Source organism: Mizuhopecten yessoensis, unplaced genomic scaffold, assembly GCF_002113885.1.
Source record: "Mizuhopecten yessoensis strain PY_sf001 unplaced genomic scaffold, ASM211388v2 scaffold11011, whole genome shotgun sequence".
NCBI classification, from domain to species: domain Eukaryota; kingdom Metazoa; phylum Mollusca; class Bivalvia; order Pectinida; family Pectinidae; genus Mizuhopecten; species Mizuhopecten yessoensis.
The window spans coordinates 363,581-379,804 of NW_018408834.1; the positions used below are offsets into that span (position 1 = coordinate 363,581).

Here is a 16,224-nt window from a genome sequence, read left to right on the forward strand (position 1 = left end):
GTTGTCTATAGTGTTATTGTTTATAGTGTTGTATATAGTGTTATTGTTTATAGCATTGTCTATAGTGTAATTGTTTATAGTGTTGTCAATAGTTTTATTGTTTATAGTGTTGTCTATAGTGTTACTGTTTATAGTGTTGTCAATAGTTTTATTGTTTAGTGTTGTCTATAGTGTTATTGTTTATAGTGTTGTCTATAGTGTTATTGTTTATAGTGTTGTCTATAGTGTTATTGTTTATAGTGTTGTCTATAGTGTTATTGTTTATAGTGTTGTCTATAGTGTTATTGTTTATAGTGTTGTCTATAGTGTTATTGTTTATAGTGTTGTCTATAGTGTTATTGTTTATAGTGTTGTCTATAGTGTTATTGTTTATAGTGTTGTCTATAGTGTTATTGTTTATAGTGTTGTCTATAGTGTTATTGTTTATAGTGTTGTCTATAGTGTTATTGTTTATAGTGTTGTCTATAGTGTTATTGTTTATAGTGTTGTCTATAGTGTTATTGTTTATAGTGTTGTCTATAGTGTTATTGTTTATAGTGTTGTCTATAGTGTTATTGTTTATAGTGTTGTCTATAGTGTTATTGTTTATAGTGTTGTCTATAGTGTTATTGTTTATAGTGTTGTCTATAGTGTTATTGTTTATAGTGTTGTCTATAGTGTTATTGTTTATAGTGTTGTCTATAGTGTTATTGTTTATAGTGTTGTCTATAGTGTTATTGTTTATAGTGTTGTCTATAGTGTTATTGTTTATAGTGTTGTCTATAGTGTTATTGTTTATAGTGTTGTCTATAGTGTTATTGTTTATAGTGTTGTCTATAGTGTTATTGTTTATAGTGTTGTCTATAGTGTTATTGTTTATAGTGTTGTCTATAGTGTTATTGTTTATAGTGTTGTCTATAGTGTTATTGTTTATAGTGTTGTCTATAGTGTTATTGTTTATAGTGTTGTCTATAGTGTTATTGTTTATAGTGTTGTCTATAGTGTTATTGTTTATAGTGTTGTCTATAGTGTTATTGTTTATAGTGTTGTCTATAGTGTTATTGTTTATAGTGTTGTCTATAGTGTTATTGTTTATAGTGTTGTCTATAGTGTTATTGTTTATAGTGTTGTCTATAGTGTTATTGTTTATAGTGTTGTCTATAGTGTTATTGTTTATAGTGTTGTCTATAGTGTTATTGTTTATAGTGTTGTCTATAGTGTTATTGTTTATAGTGTTGTCTATAGTGTTATTGTTTATAGTGTTGTCTATAGTGTTATTGTTTATAGTGTTGTCTATAGTGTTATTGTTTATAGTGTTGTCTATAGTGTTATTGTTTATAGTGTTGTCTATAGTGTTATTGTTTATAGTGTTGTCTATAGTGTTATTGTTTATAGTGTTGTCTATAGTGTTATTGTTTATAGTGTTGTCTATAGTGTTATTGTTTATAGTGTTGTCTATAGTGTTATTGTTTATAGTGTTGTCTATAGTGTTATTGTTTATAGTGTTGTCTATAGTGTTATTGTTTATAGTGTTGTCTATAGTGTTATTGTTTATAGTGTTGTCTATAGTGTTATTGTTTATAGTGTTGTCTATAGTGTTATTGTTTATAGTGTTGTCTATAGTGTTATTGTTTATAGTGTTGTCTATAGTGTTATTGTTTATAGTGTTGTCTATAGTGTTATTGTTTATAGTGTTGTCTATAGTGTTATTGTTTATAGTGTTGTCTATAGTGTTATTGTTTATAGTGTTGTCTATAGTGTTATTGTTTATAGTGTTGTCTATAGTGTTATTGTTTATAGTGTTGTCTATAGTGTTATTGTTTATAGTGTTGTCTATAGTGTTATTGTTTATAGTGTTGTCTATAGTGTTATTGTTTATAGTGTTGTCTATAGTGTTATTGTTTATAGTGTTGTCTATAGTGTTATTGTTTATAGTGTTGTCTATAGTGTTATTGTTTATAGTGTTGTCTATAGTGTTATTGTTTATAGTGTTGTCTATAGTGTTATTGTTTATAGTGTTGTCTATAGTGTTATTGTTTATAGTGTTGTCTATAGTGTTATTGTTTATAGTGTTGTCTATAGTGTTATTGTTTATAGTGTTGTCTATAGTGTTATTGTTTATAGTGTTGTCTATAGTGTTATTGTTTATAGTGTTGTCTATAGTGTTATTGTTTATAGTGTTGTCTATAGTGTTATTGTTTATAGTGTTGTCTATAGTGTTATTGTTTATAGTGTTGTCTATAGTGTTATTGTTTATAGTGTTGTCTATAGTGTTATTGTTTATAGTGTTGTCTATAGTGTTATTGTTTATAGTGTTGTCTATAGTGTTATTGTTTATAGTGTTGTCTATAGTGTTATTGTTTATAGTGTTGTCTATAGTGTTATTGTTTATAGTGTTGTCTATAGTGTTATTGTTTATAGTGTTGTCTATAGTGTTATTGTTTATAGTGTTGTCTATAGTGTTATTGTTTATAGTGTTGTCTATAGTGTTATTGTTTATAGTGTTGTCTATAGTGTTATTGTTTATAGTGTTGTCTATAGTGTTATTGTTTATAGTGTTGTCTATAGTGTTATTGTTTATAGTGTTGTCTATAGTGTTATTGTTTATAGTGTTGTCTATAGTGTTATTGTTTATAGTGTTGTCTATAGTGTTATTGTTTATAGTGTTGTCTATAGTGTTATTGTTTATAGTGTTGTCTATAGTGTTATTGTTTATAGTGTTGTCTATAGTGTTATTGTTTATAGTGTTGTCTATAGTGTTATTGTTTATAGTGTTGTCTATAGTGTTATTGTTTATAGTGTTGTCTATAGTGTTATTGTTTATAGTGTTGTCTATAGTGTTATTGTTTATAGTGTTGTCTATAGTGTTATTGTTTATAGTGTTGTCTATAGTGTTATTGTTTATAGTGTTGTCTATAGTGTTATTGTTTATAGTGTTGTCTATAGTGTTATTGTTTATAGTGTTGTCTATAGTGTTATTGTTTATAGTGTTGTCTATAGTGTTATTGTTTATAGTGTTGTCTATAGTGTTATTGTTTATAGTGTTGTCTATAGTGTTATTGTTTATAGTGTTGTCTATAGTGTTATTGTTTATAGTGTTGTCTATAGTGTTATTGTTTATAGTGTTGTCTATAGTGTTATTGTTTATAGTGTTGTCTATAGTGTTATTGTTTATAGTGTTGTCTATAGTGTTATTGTTTATAGTGTTGTCTATAGTGTTATTGTTTATAGTGTTGTCTATAGTGTTATTGTTTATAGTGTTGTCTATAGTGTTATTGTTTATAGTGTTGTCTATAGTGTTATTGTTTATAGTGTTGTCTATAGTGTTATTGTTTATAGTGTTGTCTATAGTGTTATTGTTTATAGTGTTGTCTATAGTGTTATTGTTTATAGTGTTGTCTATAGTGTTATTGTTTATAGTGTTGTCTATAGTGTTATTGTTTATAGTGTTGTCTATAGTGTTATTGTTTATAGTGTTGTCTATAGTGTTATTGTTTATAGTGTTGTCTATAGTGTTATTGTTTATAGTGTTGTCTATAGTGTTATTGTTTATAGTGTTGTCTATAGTGTTATTGTTTATAGTGTTGTCTATAGTGTTATTGTTTATAGTGTTGTCAATAGTGTTATTGTTTATAGTGTTGTCAATAGTGCTATTGTTTATAGTGTTGTCTATAGTGTTATTTTGTATAGTGTTGTCTATAGTGTTATTGTTTATAGTGTTCTTTATAGCAGGGACAGCCTCCGAAACACAGCGGTAAATGCTTTATCTCTATTGCCATTAAGGAGGGGTACAAACATAATTAAATTAATTAAGATACTATAAGAGTACCTTCAATCTTGTTGATAAAATATGTATTGTTCGATATTATCGTTTTTGGTGTAACTTTGTGAGTGAAGTTGTCATAACTTCAAACTGTTATATCTTTCAAGAATTGCATGTACTACTCCACGCCTCGGGTCGCAATCAGGAGCAGTTAAATCGATTACTAACACTTTTCCATTTTGTGTGAATGCAATGCCACAAATAACGCCGAGTAACACCACTAAGTAACAACTCACGACGTGATTACAGCGTGTCGCTTATAACATTGAAAAGATCCAATTCATTATGAGATTACAGTTAGTCGCCAATAACACTGACAAACAAAACTAACTGTGTGATAACAGCAAAAAACACGTTTTGTACAAGAATCCAATAGTTATGGAAATGCTGTGCTGAGACAAATGACTGGCACTGATGCATGGAGACTGAAACAGGGTGATGTTAACATGATTAACTTTGATTGATTTATTCTTTTTAATCATCTAACTTTATTAATAGACTGAGAACATTGTGAATATTATTTGTTTGTTAATGAGTAAGCAGTTATGTTTTATCCAATAAAGTGATTGATTTGACATTTTCCTGAAAACAAAGCATGCGTGAAAATATGGAGAGTGGTCACGATTTGAAATTTTAAGTGCTAGAATCGGACCAGTATTGATAAACACGGAACTGTATATATAACACTCCCATTAGGCTCTTATGTTACGTAAATTGGTGCATAAACGCACGTTTATTATTCCTGTACAGCATATGATAACTTCCCTATAAACATTTCATCAATACATGTCAAAATATTATTAATATATTGCTACTTCCGGTTTTCACGCGTGTGTTTATGTGCAGTTATGGTACCTATTTTTATATATGATTTGTATGAATTTTGTAAGATTCGTTCACATCGACATGGTTCGTTTACATAAACTTGTGGTACTAAACTAGACGTTTTTCGTGAAACCAGGAGTCACATTAACAAGAGTAGACTAAACTTCTCGCATTGAGGCATAAAGCATACACATATAGGATTCATGTCATGTTGACACACTAGTAGGTCTAACAGTGTCAAATAAAGTTAAGTGTATGCACCCTTCCCCTCTGTTTACCATTGTTTGAACAATTTCTACTTTTTACATTGCCTCGTTGGATATATAAGTTGCACAAAGATTTGAGTTGCCTACCACGAGTTTAACCAATCTCTTAAATTTGAATATGATGGAAATACAATCTGTTTATATCTTTCATATGACAACATTACAAGCTGACGTTAGGGACAGTATCTATATCGCGAGGGCACATAATTGAGACAGTATAATCATGACTTACAGAGAGGGTGGATACTGGTACAAAAAAAACGTAAAGATAACGTACTGGTAAAACACGTATTCAGAACATGTTGCTAATTATGCTGAAAGTAGAGGTAGAAATAATCAAGGCTTTGCAACATGTCGTGAGGGCGATTTATTAGTCACTTTTTTAATGTACTTTCTCAAAAATATAGTGTAGAAATCTCACCCGGAAAATTAGTCGTTCTCAACGTTCATTGTCCTATACGGATGCCTGGATAGGAAGTATTTGGACCCTGGGGAGTTTTTAACGTGAGCCATTTTTCACTTTACCATGGACCTACACATCAAAAATTACAAGGTCGTCACTCACGTGTTCATTTCGTTGACGCTTACACGCGCTTACGGAATTCTGTCAGTCAACCGAAGACAAATTCGTAGCTGAAGTGAAAGGATCTTTTAAAGCCTTGTTAGTTTAAAAACAAATTTACGTAAATAATCATATGGTGCATTTTTTTAAATATTGAGAGTAAAGACAAAATTTCCACGCTTACTGATTCAAAATAATTACTTTAAACATAAAAGTCTAGAAATATAAAAGAGAAAAAGTTTCTGTTTTTCGATTTTTGTTTGTATATGTTGATTTTGACAATTTAAGAACTATACTCATTAAGCTGACTTGCAATTTACTCGTTTAGAAAGCAGTAACAACTGTTAATCAGGTAAATGCATTCCTCTGCCATTGTCGTCAGAAGCCAACTTCTGATGATTGTGATAAAATATCTATTCCTTTGATGATCACCTTAAATCTTTAATGTTTACCATCAGTGTGATGAGCGATTCAGTTATTCCTTGATATTCACTTTAAAATACTTTTAAAATTAAGTCAGTGACTGTAATGTTTGGTCTATAAATAGTCAATAGATGAAAACAGCTTTCACGGGAAACTACTTTGATGTGTTGTATATATGTCAAAACTGTTCATGCTTTCCGTTCAATACCAACCTATTTGTTCGAGCACGTATCCTTTTAACATACTCAGATTATGGGAACATAAAATACCCTTTGGTGAAAGTAGGAAATGGTTTCTGTGTAGAAAACTATCTATTTATCTCAGCTGTAAATGAATTGTAGAATGCTAGCTGTGAGCGCTGAAATAGCAGCACCGGCTGTATGCTCCCCATGAAGTTGAGAAAGATATTGGCTGATTGCAAAGGCCTTACAACCACGGATGATAATTTGTGAACCGCTTTGAGACGACCTACGAACTAGCTTGTGATAAAGCAGTTTATAAGATCCTCGAATTATTATTATTATTATTATTATTATTTTGTTTTTATGTTTCTTCTTTAGAATATTATAACGCTAGTAATAAGTTGGGATATAGTAAGCGTATGTTTGCGCAACTTCTAATGATGGGACGTTTTGACAAAAGTGACATTTTAACGTTATGGTGTATTCTTATAGCAGTGATGTATTTTTGCCGTGGCGATGTATCTTAACGTAGGGGTTTGATTTTGCAAAAACAAATTATTTTTGTAGTGGGAGATTTGTTATTAGAGTCATGTAATTTGTTGACGTTGTGGTATATTGCTGCCGTGGTAATATAACACGGTGCTATCTCGGCGAGATTCTATAATTTTAGTACCTTATTTAAGTGTGATGCCTGTTTCCCATCGATTATTACTGTAAATCGTTATAATGTTAATATTTATTATTAGAACTAAGGACCACTTCAAAGTAAAATGCCGGCCGTCGATCGACTGCAGTGCTGTATAAGTATGGTATGTAGCTAATGGATGTTAATTTCCAGAGTTTATATATAACACTGACGTATTATTGTTTTGTGTAACTTTTTGATGAAGCAGGTAAGAAATATTCAGAATATTCTAGATAATCTGGATACATATTAATACCTATTACTAAATAGACTAGACAGGATTACTGTCGGGGTCCATTAACGAATAAAAATTGCTCTATTTACAAGCGAACTGCATGCTACAAATTACAATGTTACCCCACCCCACCCCATTTCCCTCCTAATACAAAACAGCACCATAACAGTCCCTTTACAAACACTAACCACTTCGTCGATTCTGTAGAATTGTTAACAGCAGGGTGGTTTTCTAGTTCTATTACACTAACATATGCACACCAAGCCAGTATTACGTTGTTTATTGATTCTAAGCAGGGTACAATAGCATATCGATTCCCATCTTAATGTAGTTGCAGGATTTTAGAGTTTTTATTTCTACTTTTATATAACTTGAATAGTTCCTCGATCTGTAGTAGTAACGATTTGTTATAGGAGGGCTGATGCAAACAAGTGGAGACAGCTGGTCACAGTATGACGTTAATGACATCTCCATGATGTTTAAGCATTCAAGTTATCAGGATCCAATTAATACAAAAAGATCACATTGCAGAATTGGAAAAGCACCCCTTTCACTGAATAAAAAGCGCTAATTGTATCAAACTGTGTATAACCTGATATCATGTACTTAAGATAAACTGAACTAAAACAACGTCAAGAGAATACCGAAATGTCAACAAAACCGTTATACAAACTCAAAATCGATCAATTAAGGGCGAAATATGAAAAATAAAGAAAATATTTAGATTTGAAAAAAAAACAGGGGAATAAGACCAGGTGTTGATTTTATATATATAATTAAAAATAGTATAAGTTGTGCCGGTTACTAATTTGAGTACCTAGCATTACTTGGGTTTGACCTACATGAACATGATGGGTATTGTCAATGAAGCAGAAGATGCCTACCATCAAGGAACACTTGTTTCTTATATTCCTTGTACTTTTCAAGAGTCTCCATGTTCAGTTGTTGCCCTAGTTCATGTATTTTTTAGATAAACATTAAGGTTTTATTCACATTTTTGTATTCGTTTGGTTATTTTTAAATGTTTGTCTTGTTTAAAGGAAGGTTGTAAATCTCTATTTTTCTGCTATATACGTTTGTTTAGCCCGCTACTAGTAATAAATTATCAACCAAAAGTCTATTATAACACGCTACAAATATAGGTACGTGTATCCCTAATTTGATAAGGAAAAAAAAACACAAAAAAAAAACAGATTAAATAACCAAATTTAAAAGATAGATTTTGATACAACGAAATATCACCACTACTTTTAGAGAAGCAATTGTGTATTTTGGGAACTACATACCTTACACAACTTTATATTATGCTTTGATTTATATACAAAGGAGTCTACTATCAATATGCTAAATAGGAGTAAGTATATTAGTAATAACTCTTACTGTGTTCTACCCCACACACGACCGTAAGTGGATTATTTGACCTAACCTCAAACGCTGTACAAATTCCTGGCTGATTTTCTCGTCACTTATGATATATAACCATGCTCTTGTAATTATTTTCTTTGTTTTTCATTTGTTTTAAGATAAAGATAAGATAAGGGTAGTTTCCAATACAGGACCCGTTAGAAATCCTCTACCTGGATTTAGAAAATTAAATAATTGTATAGTACAAAGTTCAAGTCCACTGTAAATTACATTTGCCCATAGTTATAATAAAGTTGTTCACAAGGCCCTCCGGAAGATTGCTCCAGGTTTTGACTGTACGAAATGCGAAATAGTTTCTCCTCGGGACTGACATTGGTATATTGTTTTCGAGTTTCCCCTTGTACTATTTCTAATCTCCAAAACTTAACAAAAGTACGTGCCTCTCTGTCGTAAATTCTGTTTGCAAATTTGTATATTTCGATCATGTCCCCGTTGAAGTCTCCTATTTACTAGTGTGGGCAGGTTTAATTTCCTTAATCTTTCTGGGTAGTCTATGACATTCATTCCCAGTAGAACTTTCGTAGCGCGACGTTGTACGCTTACCAGTTTGTCCACATATTTTAATTTGGACGATTATCATATTGCTCCTGGATATTCCAACTGATCCTCGTAAGACATTTGGAATGTGGCAGTAATGTAGGGTAGTCCAAAAATTGAAATGATCCCCTGATAATGGCCAGCATCGAGTTTGTTTTTTAACCCTTTCGCTCATTTGGTCTTCAAAGTTTAATGATTTGTCAATGACAAATCCAATGTCCTTTTTCTTAACAAACGTTTCAAGGATTTTCCCTTGAATGTTGTAGGATTTGATATTTTAGCTATCGAATTCTTTTCCAATCCATTCGATAGTTTTTATAATATCTGTTACTTAAAACGATTGAGATGTTGCCAGCAATAGTGGGCGTTTCTCCTAGAAACAAAACAAAATATACCTTAAAAGTAAAAAGGAACACCATATTTGTAATCTCAACAACTAATGTAATGCTATCGATTCTTTCATTACTATTTTCAAAATGTTCCATAACATCCCCAGTACAATTTAGAAATTTGGGAATAAAATCGAAGATACATTCTTTTAGTCAATAGAAAAACTGGACGTTAAACCATGACAATTATACTTTTGATAAAATTTTAAAAAAAATCAAATTAATGAGTATATTGGCAGTCGCGTTTATATTTAAACGGGCACTTTATAGCTTATTGGAATTTGTTTTGCTTGACCAGTCACTAGAATATTGCACACTGGATTAGCAATTTCTGCAAGACGTGCGCTTTGACAATTTGTGTCAAAACTACCCCTTTTACGCGGGAATAAAACTGTCTACTAAAAGCATCACATTTGGCATAACAATCGCTTCCGGTTGTCCCACAAACTTTCGCGATCTGGACACACTCCACTTAAAATACATTCCCTGTGGGTGCTATCACTTAACCACAACGAAAACAAACACCTTGATCTTTCATTGCAAGGTACACACAAACATTAAAAATCTTAATAAAGAAACACATACTGAATATAACAATTTGAATCACAGACACGGAGCAATAAAAGCCAACTATGCTTGTCAGTAACAAGTAGTATGAAAGTAGGATACAGAGCAAGTTGGTCGTTGCTAAGGAAATGGGAACATCCCTCTGGGACTTAACAACCTCACTACAAAGATGTTAATGGATGACTAAAAATTAACGCACAACACGGGCACATTAGACTGGCCATGACACACGACACGGCGATATTATATAGATCAGTGGAGCACGGACATTGAGCAGCATGAACAAAGAACAGATATAGCAAACAAACAGAAACACTAATTTCAACTTAGCATTAAATGTCTGACGCGGGAAAGGAAAACAAACATCAACTATTAGATTTCTATAGATTACTTTAGTCATGATTGTGTATACCTTTGTAGATGTCGACTTAAAATGGAATATTTACATTTGCCGATTTGAAAGAAAAAAAATAGTATGGAAGTTGCGTCTCTCACTTGGAACCATGAAGGTTCTGTTCTCTTTACTGCACCCTTGTGCCAGTTTTATAGATTGGTTTGATTATCATCAATATTAGCAGTAACACAAATACAATCTGCTTTAACAGGGGAACATTCTTGTGTACTGCGTATCCGGTTGAAGCTTTGTCTGATGAAACAAAATTGATTTTCAGGTGTTCTAATAGATAACGATAGCTCTGACAATATAACGTGAATAATAAAACAATACCATAAAACGAATGACATATTGCTTTTAAAGCTGTGGTTTCCATTGGATTACTTTGCTTTTGCTTTCTGAGGATTTAAATGATTAATATTGTATTTCATATCGTGTTTTTATCTGTATATAAAAATAATCTTGTTGAGACCACGGTTTTTCGTGACATTACACAATGCATGTAGCCAACCTTAGCAGCAGGCACACACAGTTAATTTATTCCTCTGTGTTAGACAGTACAATCAATGCTAGTTCTATAACAGTAAGTAACGCGCCTCCACCATGTTGATTTAACTGGCTTTTATCACATGACTACCGTATTTTCCAATGATCCATGCTACTTATTGTGTATTACCTCACGTTTTATCACCAATCGTAACGTCAGAATTCACAGAGATGGAGGTAACACACACAAACATGCGATTGCATCCATAAAACAGGTATTAGATACAATAAGCTGCACCATACAGCTATTTCGTCCTTCAAGGACTCGTCAGTGATGCTTGGGGCCAAAACGATTTAATTCAGTTTGGTCAAATTACTGTTGAAACCAAAGATAATACATATGACGTCATGGTATCATGACGTTGTTTTGAGTTTTACTTTTATTTGTGACTGGGGGAAAACTGAGGTAAAACTTTATCTACTGCGCCATGCCAACTTTAGAGTATCTTCATTCGTATTGTATTACCCCATATTTCAACTTTCCTTCCTTTATAGGTGTACAGTGACGTGTGCTTTAAGATGGAGCTAAACAGTCGTATATATCTTACATACGTACAAAGAACTTTGATAGTTCAGACATATTCCTACATATATTACAACAGTGAAATTGGATTTCCTTATTGAAGGAACATTTGAACAAATAAAAGGAGGGCTTTCAATTGCCGTGGCCTGACTGAATTTTCTGTGAATTAACATTTATTAGGATGGCTACCTATCGCGGCGGCGTGTCTGAACTTTCAGTGGATTAACAATAGAATGGCTATCTATTATGACGGCCCTGCTGAACTTTAAGTGGATTAACAATTAATAGGATGTCTACCTATCGCGGTGGCCTGACTGACCATTCCATTGAGAGAGAATTAATAGTTCTACGTTATATGGTAATGGCCTAACCGACCCTTTATTAGACGGACAATCAACACGATAACATCGGACTTCGACCTTACCTTGGACAGAAAATTAAAAAGAAAGCTTAATCATGTTACAACCTAACCGACCTTTGCTTGGACAAACAATAAATAGGATTGGTTTAGTTTATGGATGGTCCTACTAACTCATCCTTTGACCACAGAGTTGTATGTTATGAATGCCTGCACATACTCTTCCATGACCTTCTGGAAACGATAAAACATAACGAGATGTTTAAATACGAGCCACTCAAGTGTTCTCCTTTTGACATTGGCCGATAGTTGTTTAACTGTGGCCGATATTTGTTTTAACTGTGGCCGATATTTGTTTAACTGTGGCCGATATTTGTTTAACTGTGGTCACTTTGATATTGGAACATTGATCGCTTAATAAAATAATGGTTCTGTTGAGACTTCGGTATTCTCTTGTAGTTTTGTTACTTAAATATAAATGTATTTGGCATTTTTATAACAACATCGGTTGCTACATTTGTATGTCTGCACGGTATCGTGATATTTTGTAAATTATGAATATGACTATAAATAGCCATCCCAAGAAAGTGCGGTTTACATCTTTACATGACTTAAACTTCTCAAATTTAAATCGAATTCTAAAGCATCTATCTCTTACTTGTTTTATCATCATTCAACAGATAAGTGAAAACACGTAGAGCCTGCTAGTGTAGAGAGACTACTTGGCGCATTACCCCTGGCTTTCACCATTACACACATTTTCTTACTCGAATTTACATAGAATAATTGAATAGAATAGAAAATAATAGCATAAAAGTTTTGTTTTGAATTTGCTGGGATTTAACATCCATGCACTGGTCTTCTTAAGTTCCAGATACATTTCGACGAAAAATATTTAGTGAGTTCAAAATCGCTATGTAAAAGTTTGACTTTCTGGACCGAAGCCAAGGCCGAAAATAAGGTCAAAGTTCAAACCATGTACTGTCTTAATTTTAATATGTTGAGGAAGTGGGCTAATTGAAGTTACTTATTGTAGCCTGATTTGTTTCCGGAATTCTGAGATGATTGGCCGTATTGTTTACATTGACCTCATGACAGCAATGGAAATAAAGTTGCGTCGAAAATGAGTGACTTCAAAATCATTGATTATTTTTAAATTAATTTAATGATGAATTTAGTAGGTCTAGAGACAAATTAATCATGAAATTAGTTGTTATAGGTAATCATAAGTATCTCTCGAAACGCATATAGAAAATATATAAAAGAATATGTTTAGAAGGTTGGGTTTTTTTGGGGTTTTTTTTCTTAAAGTTCAAGTTCTCTAATTAATTGGAGTCAAATTGTAGGCTAGTGAATGATAGATTGTTTTGAAAATTATACACAGTACTACTGGGTTTTTTGGGTGTTTTTTTTTTAAATAATGATGTTCTAATTAGTAGATAATAGTTTACAATCAATGATCCAAAACATGTGAAAGGATTTTAAATTTAACAGTCATTTAATTTAACCTAGATGTTATAATAACCCCATTGTTAGAAGGCATATGTTACCATATCTATACACCAGCTGTGTCAACTAATACGTAGATCGTTACCAAACTTACACATGGATAAGGTCAGTTTCTATTTGAGATATCAGAATGACATATTTCCATTACCTATGAAAATGTCATATTTACCTATCCACAGCATGCTTTTATATCCGTATATCCTATTTCACCGACCACTTCCCTAAACGTTATATACATCAATTAACCAATCATGCAACTACACTTAAGGTTAACAGATATATTAATTCAATAACTACACAACTACGCTTCAGGAAGACATATCAATATATAAATAGCTACACAACTACACTTTAGTGAATACAGATACATTATTTCAATAACAAAAAAACTTAACAATAAGAATACAGATACATTATTTCATTAACAAAACAACTACACTTTATTGAATACAGATACATTATTTCATTAACAAAACAACTACACTTTAGTGAATCCAGATACATTATTTCAATAACAAAACAACTACTCTGTAGTGAATACAGATACATTATTTCCATAACAAAACAACTACACTTCAGGAATACAGATACATTATTTCAATACCAAAACAACTACACCTTAGTGAATACAGATACATTATTTCAATACCAAAACAACTACACCTTAGTGAATACAGATACATTATTTCCATAACAAAACAACTACACTTCAGTGAATACAGATACATTATTGCAATAACAAAACAACTACACTTTATTGAATACAGGTACATTATTTCAATAACAAAAAAACTTAACAATAAGAATACAGATACATTATTTCATTAACAAAACAACTACACTTTATTGAATACAGATACATTATTTCCATAACAAAACAACTACACTTCAGGAATACAGATACATTATTTCAATACCAAAACAACTACACCTTAGTGAATACAGATACATTATTGCAATAACAAAACAACTACACTTCGGGAATACAGATACATTATTTCATTAACAAAACAACTACACTTTAGCGAATACAGATACATTATTTCATTAACAAAACAACTACACTTTAGGAATACAGATACATTATTTCATTAACAAAACAACTACACTTTATTGAATACAGATACATTATTCCAATAACAAAACAACTACACTTCGGGAATACAGATACATTATTTCATTAACAAAACAACTACACTTTATTGAATACAGATACATTATTTCCATAACAAAACAACTACACTTCGGGAATACAGATACATTATTTCATTAACAAAACAACTACACTTTAGCGAATACAGATACATTATTTCAATAAAAAAACAACTACACTTCAGGAATACAGATACATTATTTCAATACCAAAACAACTACACCTTAGTGAATACAGATACATTATTTCCATAACAAAACAACTACACTTCAGTGAATACAGATACATTATTGCAATAACAAAACAACTACACTTTATTGAATACAGATACATTATTCCAATAACAAAACAACTACACTTCAGTGAATACAGATACATTATTTCCATAACAAAACAACTACACTTCAGTGAATACAGATACATTATTTCCATAACAAAACAACTACACTTCGGGAATACAGATACATTATTTCATTAACAAAACAACTACACTTTATTGAATACAGATACATTATTTCATTAACAAAACAACTACACTTTATTGAATACAGGTACATTATTTCAATAACAAAACAACTGCACTTTAGTGAATACAGATACATCATTTCAATAACAAAACAACTACGCTTTAGTGAATACAGATACATTATTTCCATAACAAAACAACTACACTTCGGGAATACAGATACATTATTTCAATAACAAAAAAACTTAACAATAAGAATACAGATACATTATTTCAATACCAAAACAACTACACCTTAGTGAATACAGATACATTATTTCATTAACAAAACAACTACACTTTAGCGAATACAGATACATTATTTCATTAACAAAACAACTACACTTTAGCGAATACAGATACATTATTTCATTAACAAAACAACTACACTTTAGTGAATACAGAGACATTATTTCAATAACAAAACAACTGCACTTTAGTGAATACAGATACATTATTTCCATAACAAAACAACTACACTTCGGGAATACAGATACATTATTTCATTAACAAAACAACTACACTTTAGCGAATACAGATACATTATTTCATTAACAAAACAACTACACTTTAGGAATACAGATACATTATTTCAATAACAAAACAACGACACTTCAGGAATACAGATACATTATTTCAATAATAAAACAACGGCAATTTAGGAATACACATGTATTATTTTATTAACTACACAACAACACTCCAGGTATACCGATAGTATTATTTAAATAACTACACAACATAAACATCGGAGATGCATCCCCATTTGTTATGGAGGGGGAGGGGGAAGGGAGATAAGTCTGTATTTCCCTTATGTAGTTTTTTTTGTTAACGTAGATTTAACCTAGATTAATATGGTGAGTGTCGCCAATGAAGACGCTTCCCTTCTTGGGCACTTGACTCTATTCTATTAATTCCTACTTTTCCTAAGGATTTTGGGTAAATATATCCTTTATTCATATTTTTCGACAACGAGTTTGAATTACGGGTTTGGTCAATCTTTAGTATATACAACACAGGGGCGATATATCTTATAACCTTCATCCACACAATTACAGATACAGATATGCTAGTTCACAAACCATATATTTATATGCTAGTTCACAAACCATACATTTACATGCTATTTCACAAACCAGCTATACGTCATCTGTGTATATAACCTATTTTTCTACCGCTCAATCACGTATATTTATCGGTTAATAAATTGCCAAATATTCCCTACTCACACTTACAAGATGAAAAATTCATAACAAAATAACAAAAGACTGATGATTGATTTTTAATGGAATCATTGTGTGGTGCTATCCCACTGGTCTGGCATACTATTTCGATAAT

General features: G+C 31.4%; 1 protein-coding gene across 1 annotated transcript in view; it reads right to left on the minus strand.

Annotated features, from left to right (window-relative positions):
- Positions 1-16,224, minus strand: part of LOC110464602 — a 67,717-nt gene that overhangs the window by 33,312 nt on the left and 18,181 nt on the right. The gene's annotated exons all lie outside the window — the stretch shown is intronic.